Source organism: Triticum dicoccoides, chromosome 1A, assembly GCF_002162155.2.
Source record: "Triticum dicoccoides isolate Atlit2015 ecotype Zavitan chromosome 1A, WEW_v2.0, whole genome shotgun sequence".
NCBI lineage: Eukaryota > Viridiplantae > Streptophyta > Magnoliopsida > Poales > Poaceae > Triticum > Triticum dicoccoides.
Window position 1 is genome coordinate 116719462 of NC_041380.1, and position 15810 is coordinate 116735271.

General features: G+C 44.5%; 1 pseudogene; it reads right to left on the bottom strand.

Annotated features, from left to right (window-relative positions):
* Positions 1-11399, bottom strand: part of LOC119269940 — a 20440-nt pseudogene extending 9041 nt beyond the window's left edge.
* Between the last annotated feature and the right edge of the window lie 4411 nt (positions 11400-15810).

Here is a 15810-nt window from a genome sequence, read left to right on the forward strand (position 1 = left end):
AGGAAGATGGCGCGGCGGCTGGCGAAGCGGCGACGCGATGGAAAAAGGCAGAGCGGCGGCGGCGCGTGATGGAAAAAAAAAAGACAGCGGCGCGCAATGGAAAAGGCTGGGCGGCGCGAGGTAGCTAGCTAGCTAATTGTCAACGCGATCACGGCGATAGCTACCCAGCACGAGGCGCGCGGCTGGTCGAGCAGAGAAGCGGCACAAGGCGCGCGGGATGCGGAAGCGAGGATGGGGCACGGCGGCAGCGCAAGGGGGTGCGGCGGTGGCGGCGGACGATCTTAGGGTTAGACCGGAGAGGATGATACCATGTAGATAGATAATTTGCAATACGATGTTTTGATCGGGGTGCTGATGCACGCATATATAATATAAGGGAAGGCCTCTACCTCAACTATACAAGACTAGAAGGTGGGCCACAAATCCAATACACGTGCAATACACAAGACATACTCAACATTTATAGACGACAATGCGCGCGCTCGGGGCCATGCCGATGGCTTTTCCTCTGGCATAGTCGAAGAAGCTGGCGCCCGCGACAGCAGAGCCACCCGCGGTGGAGGAGGTGTGCGTGTCGTGGCTGTTGGTGTCTAGCGGCAACTTGGAGTCCGCGCCGAGCGCACGGCCGCGTAGAGCCTCCTGCCCCCGCCAGAAGAACTTGGCGCCAACGAGCTTGTTGTTGTAGAGCGCGGAGCCGTTGAACGACGGACCCGAGACACACCTACCACGGAACTTGCTCGGCGGGGGCGGCAGCTGATACGTCCATTTTGCATCATGCTTTTATATTGATATTTATTGCATTATAGGTTGTTATTACACATTATGTCACAATACTTATGCCTATTCTCTCTTATTTTACAAGGTTTGCATAAAAAGGGAGAATGCCAACAGCTGGGATTCTGGGCTGGAAATGGAGCAAATATTAGAGACCTATCCTGCAAAGCTTCAAAAGTCCTGAAACTTCACGGAAGTCATTTTCAGAATATATAAAAAATACTGAGTGCAAGAAGTTCACCAGGGGGCCACACCCTGCCCATGAGGGTGGGGGCGCGCCCCCTACCTCATGGGCCCCCTGGTGGCCCTCTGATGGCCATCTTCTGCTATATGGAGTTTTTTGATGAGGAAAAAATCGTAATCCATCTTTCCGGACGAGACTCCGCCACCACGAGGCGGAACCTTGGTGGAACCAATTTAGGGCTCTGGCGGAGCTGTTCTGCCGGGGAAACTTCACTCCGGGAGGGAGAAATCATTGCCATCGTCATCACCAACGCTCCTCTCATCGGGAGAGGGCAATCTCCATCAACATCTTCACCAGCACCATCTCCTCTCAAAACCCTAGTTCATCTCTTGTATCCAATTCTTGTTTCCAAGTCCAGGATTGGTACTTGTGGGTTGCTAGTAGTGTTAATTACTCCTTGTAGTTGATGCTAGTTGGTTTATTTGGTGGAAGATCATATGTTCAGATCCTATATGCATATTAATACCCCTCTGATTATGAACATGAATATGCTTTGTGAGTAGTTACGTTTGTTCCTTAGGACATGGGAGAAGTCTTGCTATTAGTAGTCATGTGAATTTGGTATTCGTTTGATATTTTGATGAGATGTATGTTGTCTCTCCTCTAGTGGTGTTATGTGAACGTCGACTACATGACACTTTACCATTATTTGGGCCTAGAGTAAGGCATTGGGAAGTAATAAGTAGATGATGGATTGCTAGAGTGACAGAAGCTTAAACCCTAGTTTGTGCGTTTCTTCGTAAGGGGCTGATTTGGATCCATATGTTTCATGCTATGGTTAGGTTTACCTTAATACTTTTGTTGTAGTTGCGGATGCTTGCAATAGAGGTTAATCATAAGTGGGAATCTTGTCCAAGTAAGGGCAGCACCCAAGCATCGGTCCACCCACATACCAAATTATCAAAGTAGCGAATGCGAATCATATGATCGTGATGAAACCTAGCTTGACGATATTCCCATGTGTCCTCGGGAGCGCTTTATATCATATAAGAGTTTGTCCAGGCTTGTCCTTTGATTGGGCCACCTTGCTGCACTTTATTTAATTTTGTTACTTGTTGCTCATTACCAATTATGTTATCACAAAACTATCTGTTACCTATAATTTCAGTGCTTGCAGAGAATACCTTGCTCAAAACCGCTTATCATTTCCTTCTGCTCCTCGTTGGGTTCGACACTCTTACTTATCAAAAGGACTACGATAGATCCCCTATACTTTTGGGTCATCAAGACTCTTTTCTGGCGCCGTTGTCGGGGAGTGAAACGCCTTTGGTAGGTGGAATTTGGTAAGGAAAAATTTATATAGTGTGCTGAAATTTCCTGTCACTTGTTACTATGGAAAGTAATCCTTTGAGGGGCTTGTTCGGGGTATCTTCACCCCGACCAGTAGAACAAAGAGTTGCTCCTCAACCTACTGAACCTACTGAAAATGAAAATGTCTGCTTTGAAATTCCTTCAGGTATGATAGAAAAACTGGTAGCTAATCCTTTTGCAGGAGACGGAACAACGCATCCTGATGAGCACTTAATATATGTGGATGAAATTTATGGATTATTTAAGCTTGCAGGTGTACCCGGAGATGTTATTAAGAAGAAGGTCTTCCCTTTATCTTTGAAGGAAGATGTATTGACATGGTATAGGCTATGTGATGATACGGGGTCATGGAACTACAAACGATTGAAATTGGAATTTCATCAGAAGTTTTATCCTATGCATCTTGTTCATTGTGATCGCAATTATATATATAATTTTTGGCCTCGCGAAGGAGGAAGCATCGCTCAAGCTTGGGGGAGGCTTAAATCAATGTTATATTCATGCCCCAATCATGAGATCTCAAGAGAAATGATTATTCAAAATTTATATGCTTGGCTTTCTGATAACGACCGCACCATGCTTGATACTTCTTGTGCTAGCTCTTTTATGACGAAGACTATTGAATTCAAATGGGATTTATTGGAAAGAATTAAACGCATTTCCTCGACGAAGGTAAGGAGTCAGGTATGACACCTAAGTATGATTGTGTTAAATCTTTTATGGATACCGATGTTTTCTGTAAATTTAGCACTAAATATGGACTTGACTCTGAGATAGTAGCTTATTTCTGTGAATATTTTGCTACTCATGTTGATCTCCCTAGAGAGAAGTGGTTTAAATACCATCCTCCCATAGAAGTAAACGTAGCTGCACCTATTAAAGTTGAAGAAAAGACTGTCACTTAAATGATCCTATTGTTCCTACTACTTATGTTGAGAAACCACCTTTTCCTGTTAGGATATAAGATCATGCTAAAGCTTCAACTGTGGTTCGTAAAAGCAATATTAGAACTTATACACCTCCTGAGCAAGTTAAAGTTGAACCTAATATTGCTATTGTTAAAGATCTCTTGTCTGATAATATTGATGGGCATGTTATTCATTTCCGTGATGAGATTGGTAGAATTGCTAAACCTTGTGCTAAAGATAAACCTAGATCTTTGATAGGCATGCCTGTTATTTCTGTTAAAATAGGAGATCATTGTTATCATGGCTTATGTGATATGGGTGCCAGTGCTAGTGCTATACCTCATGACTTATACAAAGAAATTATGCATGATATTGCACCTGCTGAGATAGAAGATATTGATGTCTAATTAAACTTGCCAATAGAGATACTATTTCACCAATTGGAATTGTTAGAGATGTTGAAGTCTTGTGTGGGAAAACTAAATATCCTGCTGATTTTCTTGTTCTTGGTTCCCCACAAGATAGATTTTGTCCCATTATATTTGGTAGACCCTTCTTGAACACAGTTAATGCTAAGATAGATTGCAAAAAGGATGTTGTTACTATTGGTTTAGGTGATATGTCTCATGAGTTTAATTTCTCTAAATTTCGTAGACAACACCGTGAAGAGGAATTGCCTAGTAAAGATGAAATTATTGGTCTTGCTTCTATGGCCGTACCTCCTAGTGATCCTTTAGAACAATATTTGCTAGACGATGAAAATGATATGTTTATGAATGAAAGAAGGGAAATAGATGAAGTATTCTTTAAACAGGAACCCATCTTGAAACACAATTTGCCTGTTGAAATCCTAGGGGATCCTCCTCCACCCAAGGGTGATCCCATGTTTGAGCTTAAACCGTTACCTGATACTCTTAAATATGCTTATCTTGATGAAAAAAAGATATATCCTGTTATTATTAGTGCTAAACTTTCAGAGCATGAAGAAGAGAGATTACTGAAAACTATGAAGAAGCACCGTGCTGCTATTGGATATACTCTTGATGATCTTAAGGGCACTAGTCCCACACTATGTCAACACAAAATAAATTTGGAGGAAGATGCCAAACTAGTTCGCGATCATTAACGGCGGCTGAATCCTAAGATGAAGGAAGTGGTAAGAAAGGAAATACTAAAGTTTCTTGAGGCAGGTATAATCTATCCCGTTGCTGATAGTCAGTGGGTAAGTCCTGTCCATTGTGTCCCTAAGAAGGGAGGTATTACTGTCGTTCCTAATGATAAAGATGAGTTGATCCCGCAAAGAATTATTACATGTTATAGGATGGTAATTGATTTCTGCAAATTAAATAAAGCTACTAAAAAAGATCATTACCCCTTATCTTTTATCGATCAAATACTAGAAAGATTATCCAAACAAACACATTTTTGCTTTCTAGATGGTTATTCTGGTTTCTCTCAAATACCTGTGTCAGCCAATGATCAATCAAAGACTACTTTTACTTGCCCTTTTGGTACTTTTGCTTATAGATGTATGCCTTTTGATTTATGTAATGCACCTGCTACCTTTCAAAGATGCATGATGGCTATATTCTCTTACTTTTGTGAAAAGATTTGTGAGGTTTCCATGGACGATTTTTCCGTCTATGGATCCTCTTTTGATGATTGCTTAAGCAACCTTGACCGAGTTTTGCAGAGATGTGATGAAACTAATCTTGTCTTGAATTGGGAAAAGTGCCACTTTATGGTTAATGAAGGTATTGTCTTGGGGCATAAAGTTTCTGAAAGAGGTATTGAGGTTGATAAAGCCAAGGTTGATGCTATTGAAAAGATGCCATGTCCCAAGGACATCAAAGGTATAAGAAGTTTCCTTGGTCACCGGTTTTTATAGGAGGTTCATTAAGGACTTCTAAAAAAATTCTCGACCTCTGACTAATTTATTACAAAAAGATATACCATTTGTTTTTGATGATGATTGTGTAGAAGCATTTGAAATACTTAAGAAAGCATTGATCTCTGCACCTATTGTTCAGCCACCTGATTGGAATTTACCTTTTCAAATTATGTGTGATGCTAGTGATTATGTTGTAGGTGCTGTTCTAGGGCAAAGAGTTGATAAGAAATTAAATGTTATTCGATATGCTAGTAAAACTCTAGATGATGCCTAGAGAAATTATGCTACTACTGAAAAGAATTCTTAGTAGTTGTATTTGCTTGTGATAAGTTCAGACCTTATATTGTTGATTCTAAAGTAACTATTCACACTCATCATGTTGCTATTAAATATCTTATGGAAAAGAAAGATGCTAAACCTAGACTTATTAGATGTGTTCTCTTGCTACAAGAATTTGATTTGCATATTATTGATAGAAAGGGAGCTGAGAACCCCGTTGCAGACAACTTGTCTAGGTTAGAAAATGTGCTTGATGACCCACTACCTATTGATGATAGCTTTCCTGATGAACAACTAAATGTCATAAATGCTTCTCATAATGCTCCATGGTATGCTGATTATGCTAATCACATTGTTGCTAAATTTATACCACCTAGTTTCACATACCAGCAAAAGAAAAAGTTCTTCTATGATTTGAGACATTACCTTTGAGATGACCCACATCTTTATAAAGAAGGAGTAGATTGTGTTATTAGACATTGTATAACTGAGCATGAATAGGAATAGATCCTACACAAGTGTCACTTCGAGGCTTATGGAGGACACCACGCTGGAGATAGAACTGCACATAAGGTATTGCAATCAGGTTTTTATTGGCCTACTCTCTTCAAGGATGCCCGTAAGTTTGTTGTATCTTGTGATGAATGTCAAAGAATTGGTAATGTTAGTAGACATCAAGAAATGCCTATGAATTATTCACTTGTTATTGAACCATTTGATGTTTGGGGCTTTGATTATATGGGACCGTTTCCTTCCTCTAATGGATATACACATATTTTAGTTGCTGTTGATTACGTTACTAAGTGGGTAGAAGCTATTCCAACTAGTAGTGCTGATCATAACACCTCTATTAAGATGCTTAAAGAAGTTATTTTTCCAAGGTTTGGAGTCCCTAGATACTTAATGACTGATGGTGGTTCACATTTTATTCATGGTGCTTTCCGTAAAATGCTAGCTAAGTATGATGTTAATCATAGAATCGCATCTCCTTATCACCCACAGTCTAGTGGTCAAGTAGAATTGAGTAAAAGAGAACTCAAATTAATTTTGCAAAAGACTGCTAATAGATCTAGAAATAATTGGTCCAAGAAACTTGATGATGCATTATGGGCCTATAGAACTACATATAAAAATCCTATGGGTATGTCTCCGTATAAACTGGTTTATGGAAAAGCAGGTCACTTACCTCTTGAACTAGAACACAAGGCATATTGGGCTATTAAAGAGCTCAATTATGATTTCAAACTTTCCGGTGAGAAGAGGTTATTTGACATTAGCTCACTTGATGAATGGAGAACCCAAGCCTATGAAAATGCCAAATTATTTAAAGAAAAAGTTAAAAGATGGCATGACAAAAGAACAAAAGCATGAGTTTAATGTAGGTGATTATGTATTACTATACAACTCTCGTTTAAGATTTTTTGCAGGAAAACTTCTCTCTAAATGGAAGGCCCTTACGTTATCAAGGAGGTCTATCTTTCTGGTGCCATAAAAATCAACAATTTCAAAAGCACAAATCCGAAGGTGGTGAACAGTCAAAGAATTAAACATTATATCTCAGGAAATCCTATAAATGTTGAAACCAATGTTATTGAAACCATAACCCCGGAGGAATACATAAGGGACACTTTCCGGAACGTTTCAGACTCCGAAAAGGAATAGGTATGTGGTACGGTAAGTAAACCGACTCCAAAACAGTTCTAATGACAATTTTCTTTTCTTTTGGAATATTTAGAAAAATAGAAAAATAAGAAGCAGTCTGGGAAGGACACGAGGGCTCCACGAGGGTGGAGGGCGTGCCCTACCCCCCTGGGCGCGCCCCCTACCTCGTGGGCACCTCGTGTGCTCTCCGGATTCCGTTTTCTTACACGTTACATATTTTGGTCGGTAAAAATTCATTATATAATCTCCCGGAGGTTTTGACTCCCGTATCACGTAAATATCTCCTGTCTTTGTTTCGAGCCGTCCTGCTGCCGATTTGAGCAACATGTCGACCCAGGATTCGGAAGGAGAGAGCTATGTGGCTGACTACCTTGCAGATCCTAAAGTCTATGGGGATGGGGAGCATTGTGGTTGGACTACGAAAGAAGAAGAGGACTATGAAACTAAGGGAAAGGAGGAGACGAGCTCAGATGAAGATGAAGTCCCACTACCTCAACCTGGGGACATGCATGTGGAGTTCAAAAAGTCAAGTAAAGAAACCTAAGATCGAGTTTATCCCTTTTCGCCTCTTGAAGGAAAACAAGCAGGAACTATGCAAAAAGATACTGAGCGTGGAGCATGAGATCGAGGACCTAAGGGACCAAAATTCTGTCCTCAAGCGCAAATTAAAGAAGAAGCCTACGCCATCAACAAAACCATCACCTTGTTCACCAACAAAGAAGAACTGAGTATCTGGTATGGGCACTCCCCTTGGCAACTGCCAAGCTCGGAGGAGTGCCCCAGTATCGTATCACCATCACTTCTATCTTTACCATTTTTCTTAGTTCGATCCTTTTGATAATATCTTGGTCTAGTAGAATAAAAGTTTTAGTATGATCTAGTCGTGAGTCTTGCTTTATGATCCTTCTATGTAATCGAGCCTGTGAGCTATATAATAAAGATTAGTGTTATGTCAAGGGCTTGATTATTTTGCCATGATCTTAAGTGAATAAAAGAAAAGAAAAGGAATAAAAAGAATAAAAGAGATCATATGGATCTTATGGAGAGTAATGAGCTCACGTAGAAAGAGTATGATGAATAAAATTTGTTGAGAGTTGATAAACATAGTTTTGGTCATCGTTGCAATTAATAGGAAGTAATAAAGAAAGAGAGGTCTTCACATATAAATATACTATCTTGGACATCTTTTATGATTGTGAGCACTCATTAAAATATGACATGCTAAAGAGTTGACATTGGACAAGGAAGACAACGTAATGGATTATGTTTTCGTACATCTGAGATAAATTATATTGTCTTGGATCAGCCAACATGATTGAGCTTGCCTTTCCCCCTCATGCTAGCCAAATTCTTTGCACCAAGCAGGGATACTACTTGTGCTTCCAAACACCCTTAAACCAGTTTCGCCATGAGAGTCCACCATACCTACCTATGGATTGAGTAAGATCCTCCAAGTAAGTTGTCATCGGTGCAAGCAATAAAAAATTTCTCTTTAAATATGTATGACTTATTAGTGTGGGAGAAAATAAGCTTTATACGATCGTGTGATATTGAAGAAATAAAAGCGACAGACTGCATAATAAAGGTCCATATCACAAGTGACAATATAAAGTGACGTTCTTTCGCATTAAGATTTTGTGCATCCAACCATAAAAGCGAATGACAGCCTCTGCTTCCCTCTGCGAAGGGACTGTCTTTTACCTTTATCTCCTACCTTACATAAGAGTCACGATGATATTCACCCTTCCTTTTTACATTTTATCTTTTGGCAAGCACAACATGATGGAAAGATCTTGGTATATATGGCTAATTGGATGTGAGTTTTCATGAACTATTATTTTTGACATTACTCTTGAGGTAAAACGTTGGGAGGCAAAACTATAAGCCCCTATCTTTCTCTGTGTCTGATTAAAACTCCATATCCATAAGTATTGCGTGAGTGTTAGCAATTGTGAAAGAGTATATGATAGTTGAGTATGTGGACTTGCTGAAAAGCTCTTATATTGACTCTTTCCTATGTTATGATAAATTGCAATTGCTTCAATGACTGAGATTATAGTTTGTTAGTTTTCAATGAAGTTTATGATTCATACTTGAAATTGTGATTGAATTGTTACTCTGGCATAAGAGATCATATGACAAGAATTATATAAGTTGTTGTTCTAAGAATGATCATGATGCCCTCATGTCCGTATTTTATTTTTATCAACACCTCTATCTCTAAAACATGTGGACATATTTTTTGATTTGGGCTTTCGCTTGAGGACAAGCGAGGTCTAAGCTTAGGGGAGTTGATACGTCCATTTTGCATCATGCTTTAATATTGATATTTATTGCATTATGGGCTGTTATTACACATTATGTCACAATACATATGCCTATTCTCTCTTATTTTACAAGGTTTACATAAAGAGGGAGAATGCCCGCAGCTTGGATTCTGGGCTGGAAAAGGAGCAAATATTAGAGACCTATTCTGCACAGCTCCAAAAGTCCTGAAACTTCACGGAAGTCATTTTTAGACTATATAAAAAATACAGAGCGCAAGAAGTTCACCAGGAGGGCCACACCCTGCCCTCGAGGGTGGGGGCGTGCCCGACCCCCCTGGGCGCGCCCCCCTACCTCGTGGCCCCCCTGGTGGCCCTCTGATGGCCATCTTCTGCTATATGGAGTCTTTCGATGAGGGAAAAAATCGTAAGCCATCTTTCCGGACGAGACTCCGACGCCACGAGGAGGAACCTTGGCGGAACCAATCTAGGGCTCTAGCGGAGCTGTTCTGCTGGGGAAACTTCACTCCGGGAGGGGGAAATCATCGCCATCATCATCACCAACGCTCCTCTCACCGGGAGAGGGCAATCTCCATAAACATATTCACCAGCACCATCTCCTCTCAAAACCCTAGTTCATCTCTTGTATCCAATTCTTGTTTCCATGTCCGGGGTTGGTACATGTGGGTTGCTAGTAGTGTTAATTACTCCTTGTAGTTGATGCTAGTTGGTTTATTTGGTGGAAAATCATATGTTTAGATCCTATATGCATATTAATACCCCTCTGATTATGAATATGAATATGCTTTGTGAGTAGTTATGTTTGTTCCCGAGGACATGGGAGAAGTCTTGCTATTAGTAGTCATGTGAATTTGGTATTCATTCGATATTTTGATGAGATGTATGTTGTCTCTCCTCTAGTGGTGTTATGTGAACGTCGACTACATGACACTTTACCATTATTTGGGCCTAGAGGAAGGCATTGGGAAGTAATAAGTAGATGATGGGTTGCTAGAGTGACAGAAGCTTAAACCCTAGTTTATGCGTTGCTTCGTAAGGGGCTGATTTGGATCCATATGTTTCATACTATGGTTAGGTTTACCTTAACACTTTTGTTGTAGTTGCAGATGCTTGCAATAGAGGTTAATCCTAAGTGGGATGCTTGTCCAAGTAAGGGCAGCACCCAAGCACCGGTCCACCCACATACCAAATTATCAAAGTACCAAACGTGAATCATATGATCCTGATGAAACCTAGCTTGATGATATTCCCATGTGTCCTCGGGAGCGCTTTACATCATATAATAGTTTGTCCAGGCTTGTCCTTTGCTACAAAAAGGATTAGGCCACCTTGCTGCACTTTATTTACTTTTTTTACTTGTTGCTTGTTACCAATTATCTTATCACAAAACTATCTGTTACCTATAATTTCAGTGCTTGCAGAGAATACCTTGTTGAAAACCGCTTATCATTTCCTTCTGCTCCTCGTTGGGTTCGACACTCTTACTTATCGAAAGGACTACGATAGATCCCCTATACTTGTGGGTCATCAGCAGCGACGGGTCCGCCGCAAAGGACGGGCGCCTTCCGGGTACACGCCGGTGTCGATGACCCCGATGATGACGTCCGTGGCATCGTTCGCCACCTTGAGCAGCCCGGAGGACGGTGAGAGGCCGATGTAGGACGGCGTCAGCATGGTATGCTGCTCTTGCATCGTGTCGGGCACGACGACGAGCACAGAGCCCTAGGACGCCAGCTGCGCGGCCTGGCGCTCTATGAGCCGCACCGCGAAACCCGTGGCGGCATGCGCGTAGGAGTAGAGCACGGTCGGCGCCGGGCTAGACATCTCGAAGGGGATGCGGTCGCGCAAGAACGAGCGTACATGCGCGTTGTCAGCAGGCCGTGCTACGACAGCCGTGGCGTGTGGGCCGCCGCGACATGCACGATATAGGAGGACTGGTCCTCAGCCGTCCCCATCTTCACCTCCAACACCGTGGCCTGCGCCGCGACGACCGCGGCGAGCAGGGCGCACAGGGCCGTGAGCGAGAGCGGTCTGAGGGGGTCCATGGTCGCTGCGAGAGGTGCGGTGGCAGCAGGAACAGGGCGCGCGTATAAGTAGGCGCCGACCACCGTGTCAGGGAGCAGTTGCCATGCCGATCCAAGTCATCACGGAGGGTAGCTCGTGGACGGCTCGTGCTAATCACTGCGCCACGGAGAGAGACCCAACATGCTCTAGCGCTGCATTATTGCGAGGCTCGGTCATCCTTCTTTCTAACTTTCTAAACTGTTGTTGGCTTGTCGCAATAATGCAGCATGAACGCACGACACGTTCATTTCATATTAGGCGGGAAAAGAAATGGAGCGTCGTGTCCTTAAACCCGAACAATTTTGCTAAGGCCAACTCCACCACGTGACCCTAAACGAACGTCCGTTTTGTTCGGATTATGTCCGTTTGGGTAGGGCAATGGGGTCGTGTCCGGGCGTGTCCTGAGATGCTGCACGCGCGGCCGCATCCATTTGCCCCATCCTGTCCACGTCTATTTTTTTAAAAAGCAACGTTTGAAATGCCAAGCCCTAGTTCATCAGGCCAGCGGCCCCAATTCATCACGCCAGCAACAGAGCCAGCGGCCTATGTCCATCGCCGGCAACTCAGCCTGCGGCCGGCAACACATCCAACCTCCAAAATGAATAGTTGTCTTTGCCGGCAACACATCCGGCCTCCAAAATGAAAGTTTTTCTCGCCGGCACACAGCCAGCGGCCCAGCGGGCGGGCGGCACCCATGCGAGCCTCCAAAAAGAACGTCCACGGCCGATTGGATGACCTTGTTCAGGCCGTCGGCGTCGAGCATCTCCTTCTGCCTAGCCTCGAACCAGGCCCTCGTCTTCTCACTCATCTTGGACAAGTCCACACTCATGATCGCAAGGGCCACCTTCTTCGCTTTAGTGGCGGCATTGGTGGCCTCAATGTCGAGCTGCCTCTGCCTGGCCTTGACATTGTCGGCCTCGATTTCAAGCTGTCTTTGCCGGGCCGCCTCCTCCATGTTGAGCTGCCTTTGTCGGGCCGCTTCCTCCATGTTGAGCTTCCTCCTCTTGGCCGCCTCCTCCATCTCAAGCTTCTTCCTTTGAAGGTCTAGGTATTGCTTCATTTGCTCGTCCTTGCTTTGCCGCTTCTTCTCGTCCCTCACATCCTTTTGAGACATCATGCCATGCAAAGTGTCATGAAATGCCATGGATGAGGCATCACGTATGTCATCAACCTTGGAGTTGGTCTTTGCCCTTGGCCTCTTGCATGCCTCGCCATCTCCACCTCCGGCGAACTTGGCCGTCTTCATGCCTCTCTTCCTTTGAAGTTCATGGTATTGGTCCTTGAACTTAGGGAAATTGTTGATGATCGTCCAACAATGCGTAAGAGTGAATGGCTTGTCATTGTGCCGGGCCTTGAATGCCTCCAAAGATTGAAATTCCTACACCACATGATCAACAACAATTGAACATGCAAACATATACAAGGCCGAAGTCTCATTGCCGTAGCAAGGAAAGGACTAGGATGAGGAGAGCATACCATGTCCCCAACACCGAGACCACTCACGGGCCGTGCTTCAACGCTCTCAAATGCGGCACAATACTTGTTGCACTCTTGTTGGATGAACAACCACCTCTTTTGAATCGAGGTGATGCCACAGTTGCTTGTAATTTGGTAGGGCTCAACCATCTTCCTTTCATGGAATGTTTTGTGGACTCTTGTCCAAAAAACAAGGCCCTTTTGTTGCGCCCCGGTCTTCGGATTTTGGCTAATCTCCATCCAACATTGGCAAATCAACTTGTCCTCATCTTGGGTATATGAACCCGTGCGAATGCTCTTCCTCCTCTTTTGTGCTTCCGCTCTTTGGGTGAGCTCATCGATGAACAATGGCTCACCACTAATATCAACATCATTGCCTTCTTCTTCATCACCATCACCTTCGCAATAGATGTCATCGTCTTCATGCCATGAGTCAGCATGGTCGTAGTCAGCACGGTCGTCGGCCTCTTCATCAGGGACGAACTGGGCGCGGCCATCCTGACTTTGGGTCTCCTCGGGGTCGTAGGCACGGCCCTGCCCACCCTCGAAGATCACGTTCTTCATGTACTGGTTGTAGAAGGGGTCATTGACCGGTGGCGTTGGTGTTGGCATTCCGTCAAACAAGACGCGGGGGGGCGGCATGGTGCCCGTGCTTGCTTTCTTAGCATCTTGATGGCCGGACGGCCGCCGATGCTGGACCCAGGCGTGATGTTGAGGTCGATGACGGCCGAGGGGCGCGGTGTGGACGGCGCGATCACGCCAACGTCCGGCGACCCCGAGAAACGGGTCTGGCCATCGTGCTTTGGTGGAGGAAAGCCGGGCGACATGGGCGTGGTCCGCGACGTCGGCGACTGGCAGTGTGGAGGCAGGGCGACCGACGAGCCTGTGCTCGCCGGGCCGACGACCGTTGCAGGGAAACCGGCCGGAGAGCCCATGCCAAGCATGAGGAGGGCGTGCGCTTTGTTGACGATGTCCTCCTTCTCATCGACCGCGGCCTTACGATGCGCGGCCTCCATCGAATAGCGCTCGGTAGTGAACTTGGCCGCGGCGGCATTGACCTTGACGACCGCTCTCCGGTTCCTCCTCTTCATTGATTTCACGTCCAACTTCGCGATCTCCTCCGGCGTGCACTTCGACCGCGGCTTCCTTGGCGCATTGGCCGCTTTCTTCTTCACCTTTCCTGGTGGGTCGACGGCCAGGCCACCGGAATTCGGCTGGGCGTCGGCCATGGAGGGGGCGGCGGGAGGGACGTGGGAGGGTTTAGGGGAAATGGCGCCAAATGGGGCGTGGGGGTGCTTTCTTCCACCGACAGGCGGGCCAGGGGAGGACAGGCGCACGTGTCCCACTTGTCCGTGCGCTGTCCGTTTCACCCCAAAATCGGCGCAAACTTGGGCCGGGGATGGGTAGAAAGCGGACAGAAAACGGACAAAATTTCGTTTGCGCCCGCGTGCTGGGCCGTCTGGTTTGTCCGTTTTACCCCAAACGGGCGGGGCCGGACAGGATGGGGTCGCGTGGTGGAGTTGGCCTAAGTCTCAGTCGACTTGTTATGTCTCAATCGATGCTATCTTTCTTTGATTTTACATGGAGATTCGAACAAGAATTTTTTTCAGTTTTTTTCTTTCTACATACTATATCACTTGACTGAGACTTAGTTACTGAGTCGACTGAGATCTAGCCACGCCCTAAACCAAATACAGTACTAGTTACACTCGCACATCAACTTATGAAGCAGTATATATATTGAACTGAATTAAATAAAGGTTGGTTCAATGCATGTGCCCGCCGGCCATTAGCGTATCCCTTTGTGGTGTGACGTCTGGTGTACTGTCTCTATATGAGAATTCTCTCTATACTTTGTTGAATTTGCAACGTACTCCCTGCGTCCAAAAAAAACTTGTCCCACTTGTCCCTTAGATGAATGTTTTTTTCTTTTCAAAAAAGAGGTCAAATGAATGTATCTAGCACTAACTTGATACTAAATACATTCATTTGAGAGACAAGCTTTTCCGGACGAAGGGAGTAATAAAGCAGGGGCATGAGTCGGAATAGACAGTCATCAGTACGCATCATCGCACAAAACTTTGTGTGACAGATAGATTTGCTCGAACGTGTTTTCTGCGGCCAGCAAACACGGACGGAGCAGTGGAGGATGGGTTACGACACACACCCACACCACGTCCATACAATGTTTTTCAATCACCACAACTTCCGTCCTACAGTGGCCAAGGAATTCCAACCGTGCCTCCAACACCTGGCAGCCTCAGGCATTCATCATCACACAAAGAAGCGTCATTCGTCCGGTGAAAAACGTGTGATGGATGGATGTGGATTTGCTCAGACACGTTTGAAACCCACATAAGTACTCCGCATTTTCCCTTTGCACAGTGCAGCCAAATAGGACCTCCACGGTTAATTTGTGTACATTAAGCCGCATGTGATCATATACTTGCATGTCCTTTTTCTCTTAATTATGTAGCTCACTGCACGATCCGTCTAGGATTTGTCACTCCGTGTATCGGAGAAGTATCTCTGGGCCCTCTCGGTAACGCACATCACAATAAGCCTTGCAAGCAATGTGACTAATGAGTTAGTAGCGGGATGTTGCATTACGGAACGCGTAAAGATAATTGCCGGTAACGAGATTGAACTAGGTATTAAAATACCGACGATCGAATCTTGGGCAAGTAACATACCGATGACAAAGGAAACAACGTATGTTGTTATGCGGTTTGACCAATCAGGATTTTTGTAGAATATGTAGGAACCAATATGAGCATCCAGGTTCCGCTATTGGTTATTGACCGGAGATGAGTCTCGGTCATGTCTACATAGTTCTCGAACCCATAGGGTCCACACGCTTAACGTTCGGTGACAATCGGTATTATGAGTTTATGTGTTATGATGTACCGAAGATTG